An 18,686-nucleotide genomic window follows, 5' to 3' on the forward strand; every position below is an offset into this window, starting at 1 on the left:
GAAGATGTCATTTTCTTATTATTCCTTTTTAGTGAGTCTCACCAGTATTTAGTGATGATCTTGATTTATGTTTATCTTGCACCCAACGATCTTACTGATTTAAACAGTTTTTTGGTCAACCCTCTTGAGTCTTCTTAGTTTATAACCATATAGTCTGTAAATAACATAATGCTGCACTTTCCTGGAGGCCTTCCACTTCCTAGCCTGCATGCTTACTGCAGCAGACAGAACTTCTCAGAGCTTCCCTGTACTGCTTCTTTTAATGTGCTTCATTTCAAAGGCAATGAGGCTGCATATTAATGAATTAAGTACTGTTCTGGCTTAAGTTTAGCTTTTACCATTTAAGAATATGTCATTCAACTTTTAAAATAATGGGAATGCAGTTTTCTCAAATGTCTGCTCAATATGAGTAACACTATTGTCTTAATGTATCACAGAGGTAAGTTAGTAGGTTTCCTAAGGTGGAGTCCTCCTTGAATCTGCAAAGAAAATTGCCCTGACTGAGGTAGGGATTATTTTATTGTACTATCATATTTGATTTGCTAATATTTACATCAGGCTACATAATTTGCAATACTTAGAGCCCAGTGTAAATGTGGGGCCTGTAGTTGAAAAATTATTAAGAATCTCAAATGGGTGGCAGTATTAAATCAACCATGGGGCCCTTCTGAGAGCATAGGGCCCTGTGCTAACCCATGAAGCTGGGCTTGATTTTTGTTTTTATATTTATATTTATGCATGAGGTTGAAATTGGTCCATGGTTGCTCTTCTGTGTTCTCTGGGTCACATTTTAATATCACATTCAAGTCCATTTTGGAGAATGAGTAGGAGAACTCACCATATTTTTTTGTTCCTGTAGAGTGTATATAGCATGGGAATCAACTTTGCCTTGAAAATGTGAAGGATAACACACAGATGTGGTCGTCTAGCCATGGGGCATTCTGGAGGAGATATTTTGAAGTATTAAAAAAATTTCAACATGAATATTGTCTGCCCCCACCTCCCCTCGAGGTTTCCTGATTTTCTAAAGCCAATTTATATCATGTTTTTTTTTATCCCCCCAGAAAATCGATCAACTTTACCTGAATGTTTATATTCTTTGGAGGAAATCTCAATGTGAGATTTCATAACACTCATTGCAACTTCCTTACCTTTGTTACATCTCATTTTACATAACTAATTTTTATAATAAATTTGTTTTTTATTGGTGTTCAATTTGCCAAATTACAGAATAACACCCAGTGCTCATCCCGTCAAGTGCCCCCCTCAGTGCCCGTCACCCATTCATCCCCACCCCCCGCCCTCCTCCCCTTCCACCACCCCTAGTTCATTTCCCAGAGTTAGGAGTCATTATGTTCTGTCTCCCTTTCTGATATTTCCCACACATTTCTTCTCCCTTCCCTTTATTCCCTTTCACTGTGATTTATATTCCCCAAGTGAATGAGAACATATAGTTTGTCCTTCTCTGATTGACTTAATTCACTCAGCATAATACCCTCCAGTTCCATCCACGTTGAAGCAAATGGTGGGTATTTGTCCTTTCTAATGGCTGAGTAATATTCCATTGTATACATAGACCACATCTTCTTTATCCATTCATCTTTCAATGGACACCAAGAATCCTTCCACAGTTTGGCTATTGTGGACATTGCTGCTAGAAACATTGGGGTGCAGGTGTCCCAGCGTTTCACTGCATCTGTATCTTTGGGGTAAATCCCCAGCAGTACAATTGCTGGGTCGTGGGGCAGATCTATTTTTAACTCTTTGAGGAACCTCCACACAGTTTTCCAGAGTGGCTGCACCAGTTCACATTCTCACCAACAGTTCAGGAGGGTTCCCCTTTCTCCACATCCTCTCCAACATTTGTGGTTTCCTGCTTTGTTAATTTTCCCCATTCTCACTGGTGTGAGGTGGTATCTCATTGTGGTTTTGATGTGTATTTCCCTGATGGCAAGTGATGCGGAGCATTTTCTCATGTGCATGTTGGCCATGTCCATGTCTTCCTCTGTGAGATTTCTGTTCATGCCTTTTGCCCATTTCATGATTGGATTGTTTGTTTCTTTGGTGTTGAGTTTAATAAGTTCTTTATAGATCTTGGAAACTAGCCCTTTATCTGATACGTCATTTGCAAATCTCTTCTCCCATTCTGTAGGTTGTCTTTCAGTTTTGTTGACTGTTTCTTTTGCTGTGCAAAAGCTTCTTATCTTGATGAAGTCCCAATAGTTCATTTTTGCTTTTGTTTCTTTTGTCTTCATGGATGTATCTTGCAAGAAGTTACTGTTCAAAAGCTTAAAAAAGGGTGTTGCCTGTGTTCTCCTCTAGGATTTTGATGGAATCTTGTATCACGTTTAGATCTTTCATCCATTTTGAGTTTATCTTTGTGTATGGTGCAAGAGAGTGGTCTAGTTTCATTCTTCTGCATGTGGATGCCCCATTTTCCCAGCACCATTTATTGAAGAGACTGTCTTTCTTCCAGTGGATAGTCTTTCCTCCTTTATCGAATATTAGTTGACCATAAAGTTGAGGGTCCACGTCTGGATTCTCTATTCTGTTCCACTGATCTATGTGTCTGTTTTTGTGCCAGTACCACACTGTCTTGATGACCACAGCTTTGTAGGACAACCTGAAATCCGGCATTGTGATGCCCCCAGATACGGTTTTCTTTTTTTAAATTCCCCTGGCTATTTGGGGTCTTTTCTGATTCCACACAAATCTTAAAATATTTGTTCTAACTCTCTGAAGAAAGTCCATGGTATTTTGATAGGGATTGCATTAAACGTGTAAATTGCCCTGGGTAACATTGACATTTTCACAATATTAATTCTGCCAATCCATGAGCATGGAATATTTTTCCATCTCTTTGTGTCTTCCTCAATTTCTTTCAGAAGTGTTCTGTAGTTTTTAGGGTATAGATCCTTTACCTCTTTGGTTAGGTTTATTCCTAGGTATGTTAAGTTTTGGGTGCAATTGTCAATGGAATTGACTCCTTAATTTCTCTTTCTTCAGTCTCACTGTTAGTGTATAGAAATGCCACTGATTTCTGGGCATTGATTTTGTATCCTTCCATGCTACCAATTTGCTGTACGAGTTCTAGCAATCTTGGGGTGGAGGCTTTTGGGTTTTCTATGTAGAATATCATGTCACCGGCGAAGAGGGAGAGTTTGACTTCTTCTTTGCCAATTTGAATGCCTTTAGTGTCTTTTTGTTGTCTGATTGTTGAGGCTAGGATTTCCAGTACTATGTTGAGTAGCAGTGGTGAGAGTGGACATCCCTGTCTTGTTCCTGATCTTAGGGGAAAGGCTCCCAGTGTTTCCCATTGAGAATGATATTTGCTGTAGGCTTTTTGTAGATGGGTTTTAAGATGTTGAGGAAAGTTCCCTCTATCCCTACACTCTGAAGAGTTTTGATCAGGAATGGATGCTGTATTTTGTCAAATGCTTTCTCTGCATCTATTGAGAGTATCATATGGTTCTTGGTTTTTCTCTTGCTGATATGATGAATCACATTGATTGTTTTACGAGTGTTGAACCAGCCTTGTGTCCCGGGGATAAATCCTACTTGGTCATGGTGAATAATTTTCTTAATGTATTTTTGGATCCTATTGGCTAGTATCTTGTTGAGAATTTTTGCATCCATGTTCATCAGGGATATTGGTCTGTAATTCTCCTTTTTGGTGGGGTCTTTGTCTGGTTTTGGAATTAAGGTGATAGAACGAATTTGGAAGTACTCCATCTCTTTCTATCTTTCCAAACAGCTTTAGTAGAATAGGTATGGTTTCTTCTTTAAATGTTTGATAGAATTCCCCTGGGAAGCCATCTGGCGCTGGACTTTTGTGTCTTGGGAGGTTTTTGATGACTGCTTCAATTTCCTCCCTGGTTATTGGCCTGTTCAGGTTTTCTATTCTTCCTGTTCTAGTTTTGGTACTTTGTGGCTTTCCAGGAATGCGTCCATTTCTTCTAGATTGACCAATTTATTGGCGTAGAGCTGTTCATAATATGTTTTTAAAATCGTTTGTATTTCCTTGGTGTTGGTAGTGATCTCTCCTTTCTCATTCATGATTTTATTAATTTGAGTCTTCTCTCTCTTCTTTTTAATAAGGCTGGCTAATGGTTTATCTATCTTGTTAATTCTTTCAAAGAACCAACTCCTGGTTTTGTTGATCTGTTCCACAGTTCTTCTGGTCTCGATTTCATTGAGTTCTCCTCGAATCTCTATTAACTCTCTTCTTCTGCTGGGTGTGGGATCTATTTGCTGTTTTTTCTCCAGCTTATTGAGGTGTAAGGTTAGCTTTTGTATTTGAGTTCTTTCCAGTTTTTGAATGGATGCTTGTATTGCGATGTATTTCCCCCTCAGGACTGCTTTTGCTGCATCCCAAAGATTTTGAACGGTTGTATCTTCATTCTCATTAGTTTCCATGAATCTTTTTAATTCTTCCTTAATTTACTGGTTGACCCTTTCATCTTTTGCAGGATGGTTCTTAACCTCCACGTGTTTGAAGTCCTTCCAAACTTCTTGTTGTGATTTAGTTCTAATTTCAAGGCATTATGATCTGAGAATATGCAGGGGACGATCCCAATCTTTTGGTATTGGTTCAGACCCGATTTGTGACCCAGTATGTGGTCTATTCTGGAGAAAGTTCCATGTGCACTTGAGAAGAATGTGTATTCAGTTGAGTTTGGATGTAAAGTTCTGTAGATATCTGTGAAATCCATCTGGTCCAGTGTATCATTTAAAGCTCTCGTTTCTTTGGAGATGTTGTGTTTAGAAGACCTATCGAGTATAGAAAGTGCTAGATTGAAGTCACCAAGTATAAGTGTATTATTATCTAAGTATTTCTTCACTTTGGTTATTCATTGATTGATATATTTGGCAGCTCCCACATTTGGGGCATATATATTGAGGACTGTTAAGTCCTCTTGTTGGATAGATCCTTTAAGTATTATATAGTGTCCCTCTTCATCTCTCACTACAGTCTTCGGGGTAAATTTTAATTTATCTGATATAAGGATGGCTACCCCTGCTTTCTTTTGAGGACCATTTGAATGGTAAATGGTTCTCCAACCTTTTCTTTTCAGGCTGTAGGTGTCCTTCTGTCTAAAATGAGTCTCTTGGAGACAGCAAATAGATGGGTCCTGCTTTTTTATCCAGTCTGAAACTCTGTGCTTTTGATGGGGTCATTAAGCCCGTTCACGTTCAGAGTTACTATTGACAGATATGAGTTTAGTGTCATCATGATATCTATTCAGTCCTTGTTTTTGTGGATTGTTCCACTGGACTTCCTCTTAAAGGGAAATTTTAAGAGTCCCCCTTAAAATTTCTTGCAGAGCTGGTTTGGAGGTCATATATTCTTTCAGTTGCTGCCTGTCTTGGAAGCTCTTTATCTCTCCTTCCATTTTGAATGAGAGCCTTGCTGGATAAAGTATTCTTGGTTGCATGTTCTTCTCATTTAGGACCCTGAATATATCCTGCCAGCCCTTTCTGGCCTGCCAGGTCTCTGTGGAGAGATCTGCTGTTACCCTAATACTCCTCCCCATAAAAGTCAGGGATTTCTTGTCTCTTGCTGCTTTAAGGATCTTCTCTTTATCTTTGGAATTTGCAAGCTTCACTATTAGATGTTGAGGTGTTGAACGGTTTTTATTGATTTTAGGGGGGATCTCTCTATTTCCTGGATCTGAATGCCTGTTTCCCTTCTCAGATTAGGAAAGTTTTCAGCTATTATTTGTTCAAATACATATTCTGGCCCTCTGTCCCTTTCGGCGCCCTTGGGAACCCCAATTAAACATAGGTTTTTCTTCCTCAGGCTGTCATTTATTTCCCTTAATCTATCCTCATGGTCTTTTACTTGTTTGTCTCTTTTTTCCTCAGTTTCCCTCTTTGCCATCAACTTGTCTTCTATGTCACTCACTTGTTCTTTCATCTCATTAACCCTCGTCGTTAGGCCCTCTAGTTTGGATTGCATCTCATTCAATTGATTTTTAATTTCAGCCTGATTAGATCTAAATTCTGCAGTCATGAAGTCTCTTGAGTCCTTTATGCTTTTTTCTAGAGCCACCAGTAGCTTTATAATAGTGCTTCTGAATTGGCTTTCTGACATTGAATTGTAATCCAGATTTTGTAACTCTGTGGGAGAGAGGACTGTTTCTGATTCTTTCTTTTGAGGTGAGGTTTTCCTTCTAGTCATTTTGCTCAGTGCAGAGTGGCCAAAAACAAGTTGTATTGGGAAAAGGAGAAAAAGAGAGGAAAGCAGGAAAGAAAGAGAAAAAGAAAAAAGAAAAAAAGGAAGAAAAAAAGGAAAAAAAGAGAAGAAAAGGAGAAAGAAAAAGAAAGGGGAAAAAAGGGTGAGGGAAGCAAACAGAAATCAAAAAGCAAAAACAAACAAACAAACAAACAAACAAACAAACAAACACCACAGGGGAGTATCCTCTGATTCTGTATACTTTAAGTCCCTCGACTTCCCCTGGAACTGGTCCGTCTCGCTGGTCTTCTGGGGGAGGGGCCTGCTGTGCTGATTCTCAGGTGTTAGCACTTGGGGGAGCTGCTCTGCCCCTGCCTGGTGCAGGGCTCAGTGGGGGTTGTTCACCCCGTGAGGCCCCAGGAGGAACAACCGCAGTGGCGGGGCCAGTTCTGCAGCCCTGGAGTCAGCCCCGCAGTAACTCCGGGGCTCTCCGTCTGCAGGGCCTGGAGGCTCTGGGGTGGGGCCGCTGATCTGCTCAGCTCGGGGCAGGAGCGTCCTCCCTGTCCTGGGCCCTCCCGGCCTCTGCCTGTCCCGGGGGAGGCCGGATCCTGGGCTGTGTCCCCGCGCCCTGTGCTCCCGGGCCTGCGCTGTTGGATTCGCGCTCCCGCCCCGCAGCCCCCTCCGCGGAGCCGCCGCCCGAGGCCCTCCGAGCTGCTCCGGGTCCCACCGTGCGCGCTGCAGCCCTTAGGGAGCTCAGTGCACTCTCCCGGGGCGCAGGTGTCTGCGCTGTCTCCCTTAGGAGCCCTCCTGGGTCCTGCTCTAACTCCCTGCGAGCCCCTTTCCGCCCAGGAAGGTTGGTGCAGCTCCTGCTTCTCCGGGCCGGGGCTCTCCTGTCCTGGGGACACTCGCCCCAGCCTCAGCCCGGCTCCTCGCGGGGCCCCTCCCCCTTGGAGGCCTTTTGTTTCTTTATTTCTTTTTCCCCGTCTTCCTACCTTGATAGAAGCCGAACTCTTCTCACTGTAACATTCCAGCTGGTCTCTCTCTAAATCTCAGGCTGAATTCGTAGATTTTCAGGATGGTTTGAAGGTTCTCTAGGTAATTTGGTGGGGACAGGTGACTTGGGGACCCTACTCTTCCGCAGTCTTGCCCCTCCTCCCTCACTTAACTAATTATATTTTTTTTCTTTCTTTCTTTCTTTCTTTCTTTCTTTCTTTCTTTCTTTCTTTCTTTCTTTTCTTTCTTTTCTTTCTTTTCTTTCTTTTCTTTCTTTCTTTCTTTCTTTCTTTCTTTCTTTCTTTCTTTCTTTCTTTCTTTCTTTCTTTCTTTCTTTCTTTCTTTCTTTCTTTCTTTCTTTCTTTCTTTCTTTCTTTCTTTCTTTCTTTCTTTCTTTCTTTCTTTCTTTCTTTCTTTCTTTCTTTCTTTCTTTCTTTCTTTCTTTCTTTCTCTTTCTTTTCTTTTTCTTTTTCCCCAGATTTTATTTATTTATTCATGAGAGACACACACAGAGAGTGGCAGAGACACAGGCAGAGGGAGAAGCAGGCTCCCTACAGGGTGTCTAATGTGGGACTCGATCCCAGGATCCCAGGATCATTTCCTGAGCCAAAGAAAGATACTCGGGATCCCTGGGTGGCGCAGCGGTTTGGCGCCTGCCTTTGGCCCAGGGCGCGATCCTGGAGACCCTGGATCGAATCCCACATCGGGCTCCCGGTGCATGGAGCCTGCTTCTCCCTCTGCCTGTGTCTCTGCCTCTCTCTCTCTCTCTCTCTGTGACTATCATAAATAAAAATTTAAAAAAATTTAAAAAAAAAACAAAGAAAGATACTCAACCACTGAGCCACCCAGGTGCTTCATCTATCTCTCTTTTCTTAATTATAGTGATTTTTCCCACCCCCATTCCCCTTACACAAATGGTCAATTTCAGAAGGATTTATTAATTACCTCCTCTTAGGGTGAGGGCCTTTCCACTTCTTTGTTTTGTTTGCAGTATTGATTTCTGCCTTTATCCCTATAGTTTCCATCCACCTGTCCTAATTAGGCTTTTTTTCCCTGCTAATTTCTCATGCTTCTGACTAATATTCATTTAAAAATATTTTAAATATAATATATATTATATACATTTAAAGTATGCAAATATAAAATATACATTTAAAATATAAATTATATAAAATATAGAATATTTATAATATATATTCTAAATATATATAAATATATAAAATATACACAAAATATATAATGAGAGCACCTAAGATTATAAACTTGTTTCTGCTTCTACTTTGGGCCACATTATGTTCCTTGAAATTCAGTGATTTTGGTTTTATTGTTTTGTTCCCCCCCCGCCCAAGAATCTGTAGTTGCAAATGTGACCCCTATGATTCAAGTTAGGGAAGAGCTCTCTTTTTTATTTCCATGGGGCCTTAAACTTTGTAATCAACTTATGGTCTTGGTGTATTTTGTTTTAGACTGCTGTCTACTGATTCTGATTAATTATCAAATTATTCTGCTTTTAAGTTTTTGAGTCCTCTTTCATAAATGTTCCAGGATGCTGATCAGTAGGGCACAAAGTCTAAACCCTGCCTGCTAATCCAATCTTATTAACTGTGATTCTTATTTCTATGTCCCTCATTTTTAGTTGCTTAAGTGTTGAAGGTTAAAAGATGTATGTTAAAATCTACCATGATGATTTTTCCTTCCATTATTTCTGTATTCCTTCTGGTGCTTCCTATCTGCTGTGCTCTGTTTGTCAGAAGGTGAGTATTACATATCTACCCTGAACGGTGTCTTTTACCTACTGCAGTGTTCCCTTGTAGAGTGGCTTTCTCTGAGGCGTGCACCCTCTGTTTTCTGCAGAACACTCCCCTAACATTTGCAATGCACTCATGTCTCCTTAATTCCTTATGGGTCTTGAGGCCTGGGTGCTGCCTGCCAGGTGACTGCTTCCTCCCCATGCTCAGCGTGGTGCCAGCACAAGGAACGGATAACAAATGGCTCTCTTGGACAGGTTAAATGGTTAAATGTTTTTTTCCCCTTAACCTTAAATTTTATTTCATCTGGAAAGAATCTGATCACTCCTGCTTCCTTTCCTCTTGCTGCCCTGCTCCCTGGTGGGAGAGTGGGGTCTGGCTGCTGCGGGATGGTGGGACGAGCCCTACTGTCCACTCCCATTTGCTCCCCTAGGCCTGTTTGCTCTGCCTATGCTGCAGTCTCGCTGGGCCTTGTAGGGGGAAGGGCATGCCAGAAGGAGCTCTGGGCTCGGAACAGGTGAGCAGGTCACGAGCTGGGCTGGCCAGCTGAGAGAACTTGAGGATACTTTTGAACTCTTCTGGACCTCGGCTTCCTCATCTGCTGAGGATCAGGAAGAAGGTGTGTGTAAGGCACTGACCCCACATGAAGGCACCATGCTGCCTTCCAGTCCCACGCTGCTTTAGGGGAAAACAATAAAGATGCCACTGCCAGATGATTGCTAACTGACTTGTGGGTGGGCTGATGGTCTTGGGACTGTTGGCTGTTAGATGTGCCAAGTGCTGCCCCGGGACCTGAGAAGAGGGATGTAAGTGCAGTCCTAGCACGAGGGAGTGACCTGATACTGCGGTGCCATGACTCATGAGCCTATTAGCTTGTCAGGGCATCTGCCTTCCACACAGCGGGGCAAAGTGACAGCGATGGTTATCTGCATTTTATCTTTGGGAGCGGGGTTAAGGGTTCGTCCTATGTCACACAGTGAGTCAGTAGGGAGCTGGAGCTATTAATACCTTCAATTAACTCAGCACCTACTTTGGAGAAGCCAAACCCCTCATCTTGTGTGGAATTTCTTACCTGCATCTACAGCATCACAAACAGAGAAGCAACCTTCAGCCACTTCTGACATGTTTTGGGAGAAGACAATGGATAGGCCTTTCCATCCCCTGTCTGAGGGTAAAGAAAGCCAGGCATGATCCTTGGGCTCTCTGAGGTTTCAGAGGAGGGAGACAATGCCAAAACTGCAATGAAGAGACGTGGAGTCTCAATTCCTAGACCTCTCAGTCAAGACCCCTAAGGTAAGGAACATCCTAATGCCCAGCCCCTGGAGGCCCAACCTGTCCTGAACCTCAGGCCCCTGGGCCTGAGCCCCATGTAGCAGCTTTTCTGAAGGGTGAGTTTCTGCCCTGACACCTGGGAAGTGAGGCCAGGGCCAGCATACTAAGCCCTACTTGAGAGAGCTTCCTTTGAGGGCTAGTGGATTCAAGACCACTTCTGAGGTGGGGTGTCCCTGGACCTTATGAGGGAGTCCTCTTCCTCCAGCCACCCTACACCATTGTCTCCCCTCTTTGGCTGTTCCCTTCTCTCCGAGGCCTTTGAAATATCTAACCTCAAGGCGAGAGCCTTGACAACAAGAAGCCACTGGGTGTTTTGTGCTCCCAGCTATGTTTATTCATTTTCCTGTGCCTCTCACTCTTCCAAGCTACAGCCTTCAGCTCCAGAGCCTGACAGACAAATGTCCAACTAGAGCCCCAGGGAGCCTAGGCTCGCTCTCAGCCCTGAGCAGCTGGGCCCAACCTGGCCCAATGCAGAGGGCCATGGTGATCCAAACTTGGCTTTGCAAGGACTCCTGGCTGAGCAGCCCCAGCAATCATTGGATCTCAGTTCCTTTCAAGTAAGAGGGATACTTTCTCGCTTCCCTGGGGTGCCCTGAGAATGAATTATTTACTATTCGTAAAGCACTTTATAGGGTTCGTATCATTACACAGGGACCACAGGGCTCAAAAGCAACCCTGGATGCCTGACAGGGTGGTTGTTACTATTAAGCATTTATATAGCACTTTACATTTGCCGAGTGCTTCCCAATCATTTATTAGTTAATTCTCCCAGCACTCTGGAGCTGTCAGTGGACTTGAGTTGCCATGTTCTCCCACCTAGAAAGGAGGTTGCTGATTACTGCCAAAGCATGGACAGCCTTCAGCCTCAAGAAAGACATAGACAAGCCTATGGGAAATGCTGTAAAGAAAAATGTTGGATCTAAGAAACCCGTTTGGACTCTATATAGTTTCTGCCTTTAGACTGGAAGCCCAAGAATGGAAAGGTAAAGAAAATGGAAAAGCTGGAACTACTTCTATTTCCACTTTACAGTAATAAATTATGCTAGTTAGAACCCACACTGCTCTTCAGTCAGTTTTTTTCATTAATAACAAATAACTAAGCATCTACGAGGCAGAAACAGTTTTGGGAGTGAAGGATTTGGCAGTGAGCAAGACAGACAAAGTGTGAAGGAATGTTGATCTGGCAAAGAACGGGGGAAATCCTGGACTTGAGGGAGGGAAGTGCAAAGGCTCCAGGGAAGGGAAGACTTCAGAATGCCCAAGGAACTGAGAAGAGCACTGCGGCTGGAGTAAAGGAGAAAATGGTGAGAAGATGAGCTGGGTGGGGACTGTAGGAGCAGCTCACGTGGAGCCCTGAACCCTAGGTTGGGGGGTAGGATTTTATTCCCCATGCAACAATCCCAAGCAGCTCTAAGCAAGGAGGTAACATGATCCTTGCTGTGTGTGTCATCACACCTTTAACAGATGAGAAGCTGAGAACCCATTTCCATCAGGTTGCTTATCTCTCAGCTCTAAGAAGTCCAAAGTGTGTTTTTTGGTGATATTGATTGCATGTTTGTGTTCTCCACACCCCGGTTCATATGTAGAAGCCTCATCTCCAATGTGATAGTATTTGGAGGTGCGGCTTTTGGGAGGTGATTAGTCCTTTTGTGAAAGACACCCCAGAGATCTCCTTTGTTCCTTCTGCCATGTGTGGACACAGAGAGAACATGATCATCTATGAACCAGGAAGCAGGCTTTCATCAGACATCCAACCTGCTGGTTTGACCATGGATTTCCCCACCCGAACTCTGGGAGTAAATGTTTGCTGTTTATAAGCCACCCAGTCTGAACAGAACAGGTCTGGAACACAGAGCCCAGTGAGGAAAGCCCTTCAGATAAGGAGCTTCTCACATAAACCTTTTGCCACCAAGCAATGATCATCCCTTCAGGGATGGTCTTTGCAACGTGCCCACATCCATGATTGCCTGTTAACTCTCAGAAGCATCCAAGAGGCTCAGTGAAACACAGAAACCCATGTATACTCTGTAGCTCCCAAGCGTTGGTGTGAGGGCATCCTGAGACTGAGACCGACTGACCGAGAGGCTCCTCCCACTGCACACAATAGTCTCCCTTTGTGGGACTTGCCCACACGCTGGTGATGGAGGGCTAGCCATCTTTCTTCTCATCATGGTGGCCTGAGGAACTGTGCTACCTACCAAAGTACTCCCTCAGAGCTAGGACGGACAACTGTGGGTCCTTTGTCCCTTCCCTGGGATGCTGGCAGAGACTCTTGTGTAGGACCATCTGTGTGGGGATCGCAGAGCTTTTGAAGAAGATAATCCTGGCCAGCTAGGACCTTGCAGTCTGGTTAGAGAAACAAGAATTCAATGTTTTAGAAATTGAATTTATAGGGTTGTAAAAAGCTATGGCTGCAAAGAATCATAAGATCTTCTGGTTGCTCAAGACAACAGCTGCAATGACCAGGTCCTACTTAGTCACTGGATGTATCGTCCTGGCCATGTGTGGCTAGGAATCTGTGCTCAGCTTAATGGTGAGTGTTCTTGACATCTCAGCAGCAGGAGAAACCATTGCTGAGAAGCTTCTGAGAAAAATAAGGCTGAGGTCTGCGGTCATAAATGAATCCATGAAGCACCGTACATACCTTTTTTTTAAATCTTCAATACAATAAAACAAAGGCAGCATACTAAATAAAGAAAAAACCTTGGCTTTTTCTACATCATAAATTTGTAATAGCAGGAAGTTTATAATTAATTTCCATTTACCATCCCTTTCTCTCTAGAAACTTTTGGTATCTCTTCCTCACTATTTCAGCAAGATGCTTGTAAATTCTCTTGGCTTGCATTCAGAGAACATGTTTAAAGGGGACAATATTTTTGAAGTATTTTCACACTCAGTAACTCTTCATGCCCTGGGCTCCCCACCTGTGTTGGACAGAGTTCTTACCAGCAGACAACAAAAGCCACACTAGTTAGTTTAATCAGAAAGGGGATTTTAAAATCATATTACTTTGCCTAGGGGATCTCCCGGGAAACCAGTGAATGAACTTGGTTGCCACACAGCCAGGGAAATTGCCCAATAATACACAGGACTGGGGCACCTGTGTGGCTCAGTGGTTGAGCATCTGTCTTCGGCTCAGGTTGTGATCCTGGAGTCTTGGGATTGAGTCCCACATCAGGCTCTCGCAAGGAGCCTGCTTCTCCCTCTGCGTGTATCTCTGCCTCTCTCTGTGTGTCTCTCATGAATAAATAAATAAAATCTTAAAAAAAAATACACAGGACTGTTCCAGGAAAATACCATTGTTAACACCACCCACTGCTTGACACCTACAACACCAGGCATTGATAATCCTTCAGTTGCTGAGAAGAACCAGTTGCTTCCACAATCAAATTTTCTGGAAGATACTATGTCTTATTGTGTGTCTAGAGCCTCTTGTTGCTCACTTCATTTTCCAAATCTTGAGTAGCATGTCAGCTCGGAAGATGCTAGGTCATGTATGGAACTCTATCTGGAAATGTAGTGTCTAGCCCATGGATTCTACAGAACAGGAATTCTCTGAGAAGGGAGTTGGCTGGGTTGCTCCATTGGAGCAATAAGTTTCAATGCTTTCCACAGGAGGCAGATATCAGGGGAAATACCATTAGTCAGTACTCAGCTATGGCTTTTCAGATTAAATGCTTTTCTTAAAGTCTCTAATAGAACAGTAGTCTTAAAAATCCAGGATTTGTAGAGAAAGAAAGCAAGCTTCTCACAAATCCTCGAAGCTACCATTGACATGTTATCATCCAGGCTGGATCAACATGAAAATAGAGGTAACAAAAATACATGAGGTATGGAAACCCATAAAATAACATAACCACAGGCTCTGCTACATAGTCAAAGGAAGCAAAAACTCACCCCTTCCACTTCAGTGGGCTGAAGAAGGAAAAGAGGGTAAGAGGTAGGGTAGAGACCCAACAGCCAGGTTGCAACAGGAGTCAATGAGGACTCAGCCTGGGCCCAAGGTCCTCTCTGCCCTGCTTCGATGAAGCCACATGAACCCACCACATGGACAGATTCCATCTTAGTATGAGGGGATGGTGTGCTCTTTGTCACTCCACCCCCCCCCCAACCCTCTAAGATTGGGGAAAGGAAGGATAGCTGAGAGAAAGCGTGAAGCTTTTCCATGTAAGTGATGGGTAGTGTGCTCTCTGTTGGGCATTGCCCTTGCTTCTCTGGCTAGTGTTGAATCACTGTTGATGCATCCATGTCTGCATGCTTCTGTGTGTGAATTTTTTGGGGGTCTTTCTCTGCAGAGCCTTTCCTGAGATAGGAACCCCAAGTCTGGGATAGCCTCCTTCATCCTTCTCTTTCAGCCTCTGCAACTATGGTTTCCTCCATGGCCCCCAGTTGCCTCTTGCTGTGGGCAGCCAACCTCATGGTGGCCAAGTTATTGGGTGGTGCATCCATCAAGACTGCTTAAGTCTTGTCCATTATACCTTCCTCTCATTCCATTTTCTCTGGTTTAGGGAGGTGTTAGGGTAGATGAGCAATCCCAAGTGAATGAGGAATGAGAGGTTTATCTTCCCTCTTTGTAGGCACCTAAATCCCTAGGAGATCACCTCATTCACTTGGACAATTCACTTGGCCTCTAGGAGATTCCTCTGAAGACCAATGATTCATGTCTTTCTCCTCCCTAGTCCTTGTCTTCTGCTTACGTAGACTTTAATGGAGTTAAGGTAGGCTGGAGTGAGGGTATATTCAATAGGATTCTCCAGAACCAATAAGATATGTGTGTGTGTATATATACATATGTATATGTGTGTTTGTTTATTCTAAGAGATTGGCTTATATGATTATGGTAAATGACAAGTCCACAGTCTACAAGGGTGGGCTGGTAGGCTAGGGGCCCACGGAAGAGCTGATGCTGATGTTAAAGTTTGAAGGCTGTTAGGCTGGATACCTAAGAAAAGCCAGTGGTGCAGTTCAATTCTAGAAGCTATCTGCTGGCAGAATTCCCTCTTGCTGAGGGAAAGCCAGTCTTTTGTTCTGTTTAGGCCTTCAACTGATTTGATGAGCCCCACCCACACTATCTGTGTTACTCAAAGTCCACTTGTTTATTTTTTTTTATTTTTAAAAAATTTTTTAAAGTTGTTATTTATTTATTCACAAAGGACAGAGAGAGAGAGAGAGAGAGAGAGAGACCTCAGAGAAAGAGAGAGAGGCAGAGACACAGGCAGAGGGAGAAGCAGGCTCCATGCAGGGAGCCTGACGTGGGATTCGATCCTGGGTCTCCAGGATCAGGCCCTGGGCCAAAGGCGGCTCTAAACCGCTGGGCCACCTGGGCTGCCCCCAAATCCACTTGTTTAAATATCAATCTCATTCAGAAACACCCTTACAGATACATCCAGAATAATGTTTGACCAATATGTAGGCACTGTGGCCAAGTCAGGTTGACACATAAAATTAACCAACGCAGGATAATTGGGTGTATTTCTTCCTTTTAATTACCTCTGACTGGAGCAGTCTGTTCCCAGTTGCTAACTACTCCTTTACAAGTCCTGGTGACTTTTCACAACATGGGACCCTTCACACATCTCATCTCCAGCTTTTGTCCACAGTCACAAATTTGGGGGAATGAAAGCAAGGTGGTATAAAAATGAAACAAGCCCCTTCTCTGTATAATTTCCTAGAGGGAACAATTACAGATGGTTCATAGCCTTTTATATCATTAAACAGCAGATGCTCTCTTCTCTCTCCTCTTTCCTGATCACATCTATATCTGAACTTGTCTCTGTTTATTTTGGTTAAACAGCTTTGGATATAATACATGTACCATATGACTCACCCATTTAAAGGGTGTAGTCACAGATGTGTGCACCATCATGACACTCAGTTTTAGAACATTTTCATCACCTCAAAAAACCCCTCATATTCTTTAGCTATTACTCCTTTATTTCCCTTCTGCATTCTCTATCCTAAGCAACCATAAATTTCCTTTCTATCTTGCTAGAATTCTCTATTTTGGACTTTCATAAAAATGGAATAATTTTGTGTGCTCTTTTGTGACCAGCTCATTTCACTTAGCAAAATGTTTTCAGGGTTCTTACGCGTTGTGGCACATATCAGTACTTCATTCACTTTCAGGGCTGAGTAATATTCTATCATATGGATGTGTCAGATTTTATTTATTGATTGATCAGTTAATGAGCATTTGGGTTGTTTCCACTTTTTAGCTATTATGAATATGCTGCTATGAGCATTTATGTACAAATGTTTGTGTGGACATGTTTTTATTTCTCCTGGGTATACCCCTAGAGGTGGAATTGCTGACTCATGTAGTAATTCTGTGTTTAATCATTTGAAGAACTGCCTGTCTGCTTTCCAAGGTGGCTGTACCATTTTACATTCTCATCGGCAGTGTATAAAGGTTCCAATATCTTCACATCCTTGGCAACTGTTATTGTTTGTTGCCGTCCTATTGAGTATGAAGCAAATATCTCATTGTGGTTTTGATTTGCATTTCTGTGAAAACTAATGATGTCAAACATATTTTCATGCCTGTTGCCAATAAACTCTGGGCTGGAGTATTTGGCTGCAGCTAAATTCTGCTTCAATTTGCTAGAAAAGTCAAGAGTAGAGGTAGTGCCTGGAATTGGAGGGTGGGCTTAGCTGAGACTTTTCCTTCCATTGTTTTTTCCATAGAGATCATTCATCTAGAACCTCAAGTCAGCTGGCTGGGTAGAGCTGGCACTCTCTGACTCTGCAGGGGCTCCTGGCCCAGCTCTTTCCCGCAGTGCCCTCCTCTATCTGCTTCGGACTTTTTCATCTGCACCCGAGTCTAGTCTTCCCAGGCCTCCTTGGATACTTTGGAATGGCTGGAGCCCATTGGCTGATGTCAGAAGGTCCAATTCCATTGTGCTGGGTCATAAAGGTTATTCTAGTAAGGGCTTAGTGTGCCTATAAACAGATTATATGTAATAATGTATGTTGCAGCAAACCGAAGTGCTCTTTTCTTATATATATCCCCTTGGTGCCTCCTAAGAAGCATGGATGTGCTAGCTCGAAGCTTTTTTGTTTGCTGAGTGCAAACAGTTATCGTGCTCTGTGTAATGGCTTCCATAGGCTTGAGTACAGTATTGATTTGGGTATGTTAAGTTTCGAGGCAAAAACCAGAGAATAGTAAATGGCTCTCCTTACTAAGGAAGGAGTGGCAAATTGAGCAGTCCTAAGGAAAATATAGGAATTGTAGGTAGTGATAAAAGAGATTTAGAGCAGAGGTTGGCACACTTTTTCTTAAGTAAGTATTTTAGGCTTTGTGGCCAGTGTGTCCCAGCTACTCAACTCTGCTACTGTAGGTCAACAGCAGTCCTAGATGAGGAGGCAAATGAGTGGGCTTGGCTCTTTCAATAGAGCAGATCGCTGTAGTTTGCTGGGCCTTGGGAGTTATGAAAGGATAGGATGGGGGGCAGAGAAAGTGAGAGAGAGAGCACATGTGCACAAACTGACTAACGATTGAAATGTCACTCTGAAGAGAAGAGGCATGACTAAGAGAAAGTCTTCAACTGTGGCTCCCTGCACCTTACAAAAAGCTTCTGGTGTGGAAAGAGTCCTTATAAGGAAAGCCAGAAATTGCTGGATATTGCTTCGGAGTTGGTTAAGGATGAACCCAGAAGCTGTACCTAGGGCAGCCAACATAAGTGCTGCTAGCAGAAAGTGGGGCCTACCTAAGGTCCCTGTGCTCAGGAGACTCTCAGGGTAATGTTCAGCTGACCCTGAGCCAACCAACCCTTATCCAAATGGTGGACGTCTGCCTCAGTCTCTGGAAGGCCCTGTTGTTGCCGGAGAAGTTGTTTAAGTCACAAAGTTTCCTCTGCATACTCATCACAGGAGCCCACCAGAGACACCCTTTCAGAGGAAAGCTCTGCTCTCCCTATCGGCACTGACCGTTATACGTTAGGACGTGATTGCCTAGCACGTATTGGAGAGATGAGAAATGGAGAAGAAAAGTGAACCAATGGCCCCTGGAGTGGGAGGCCTGAGTGCCAGGGAAGGGAGGGGCACCCCCTGGATGGTGGTACAGTCTAACCATACATCACTTACTTGAACAACATGGACTGATATTTTTAAAATATTTATTTATTTATTTGAGAGGGGGAGGGGCAGAGAGAGAGGGAGAGAGAGTTTTAAGCAGGCTCCCAGCTCAGTGAGGAGTCAGATGTGGGGCTCTATCTCACAACTCTGAGATCATGACTTGAGCTGAAACCAAGAGTCAGATGCTTTAACCAACTGGGTCACCCAGGTGCTTCAAGATGGATAGATTATTGGACAGTGTGGGTGTCAGACCCTGGTGCCCTTTCCTGTCATAGGATCAGGTTGATTTATGTAGAAATCCACCCCTAGAGAAATAGATCTTCTTTTTTCCTGTGGAAATAGAAGTTGTGTCACTTTTTTTTTTG

The sequence above is a fragment of the Vulpes lagopus genome, chromosome 2 (assembly GCF_018345385.1).
Source record: "Vulpes lagopus strain Blue_001 chromosome 2, ASM1834538v1, whole genome shotgun sequence".
Lineage (NCBI taxonomy): Eukaryota > Metazoa > Chordata > Mammalia > Carnivora > Canidae > Vulpes > Vulpes lagopus.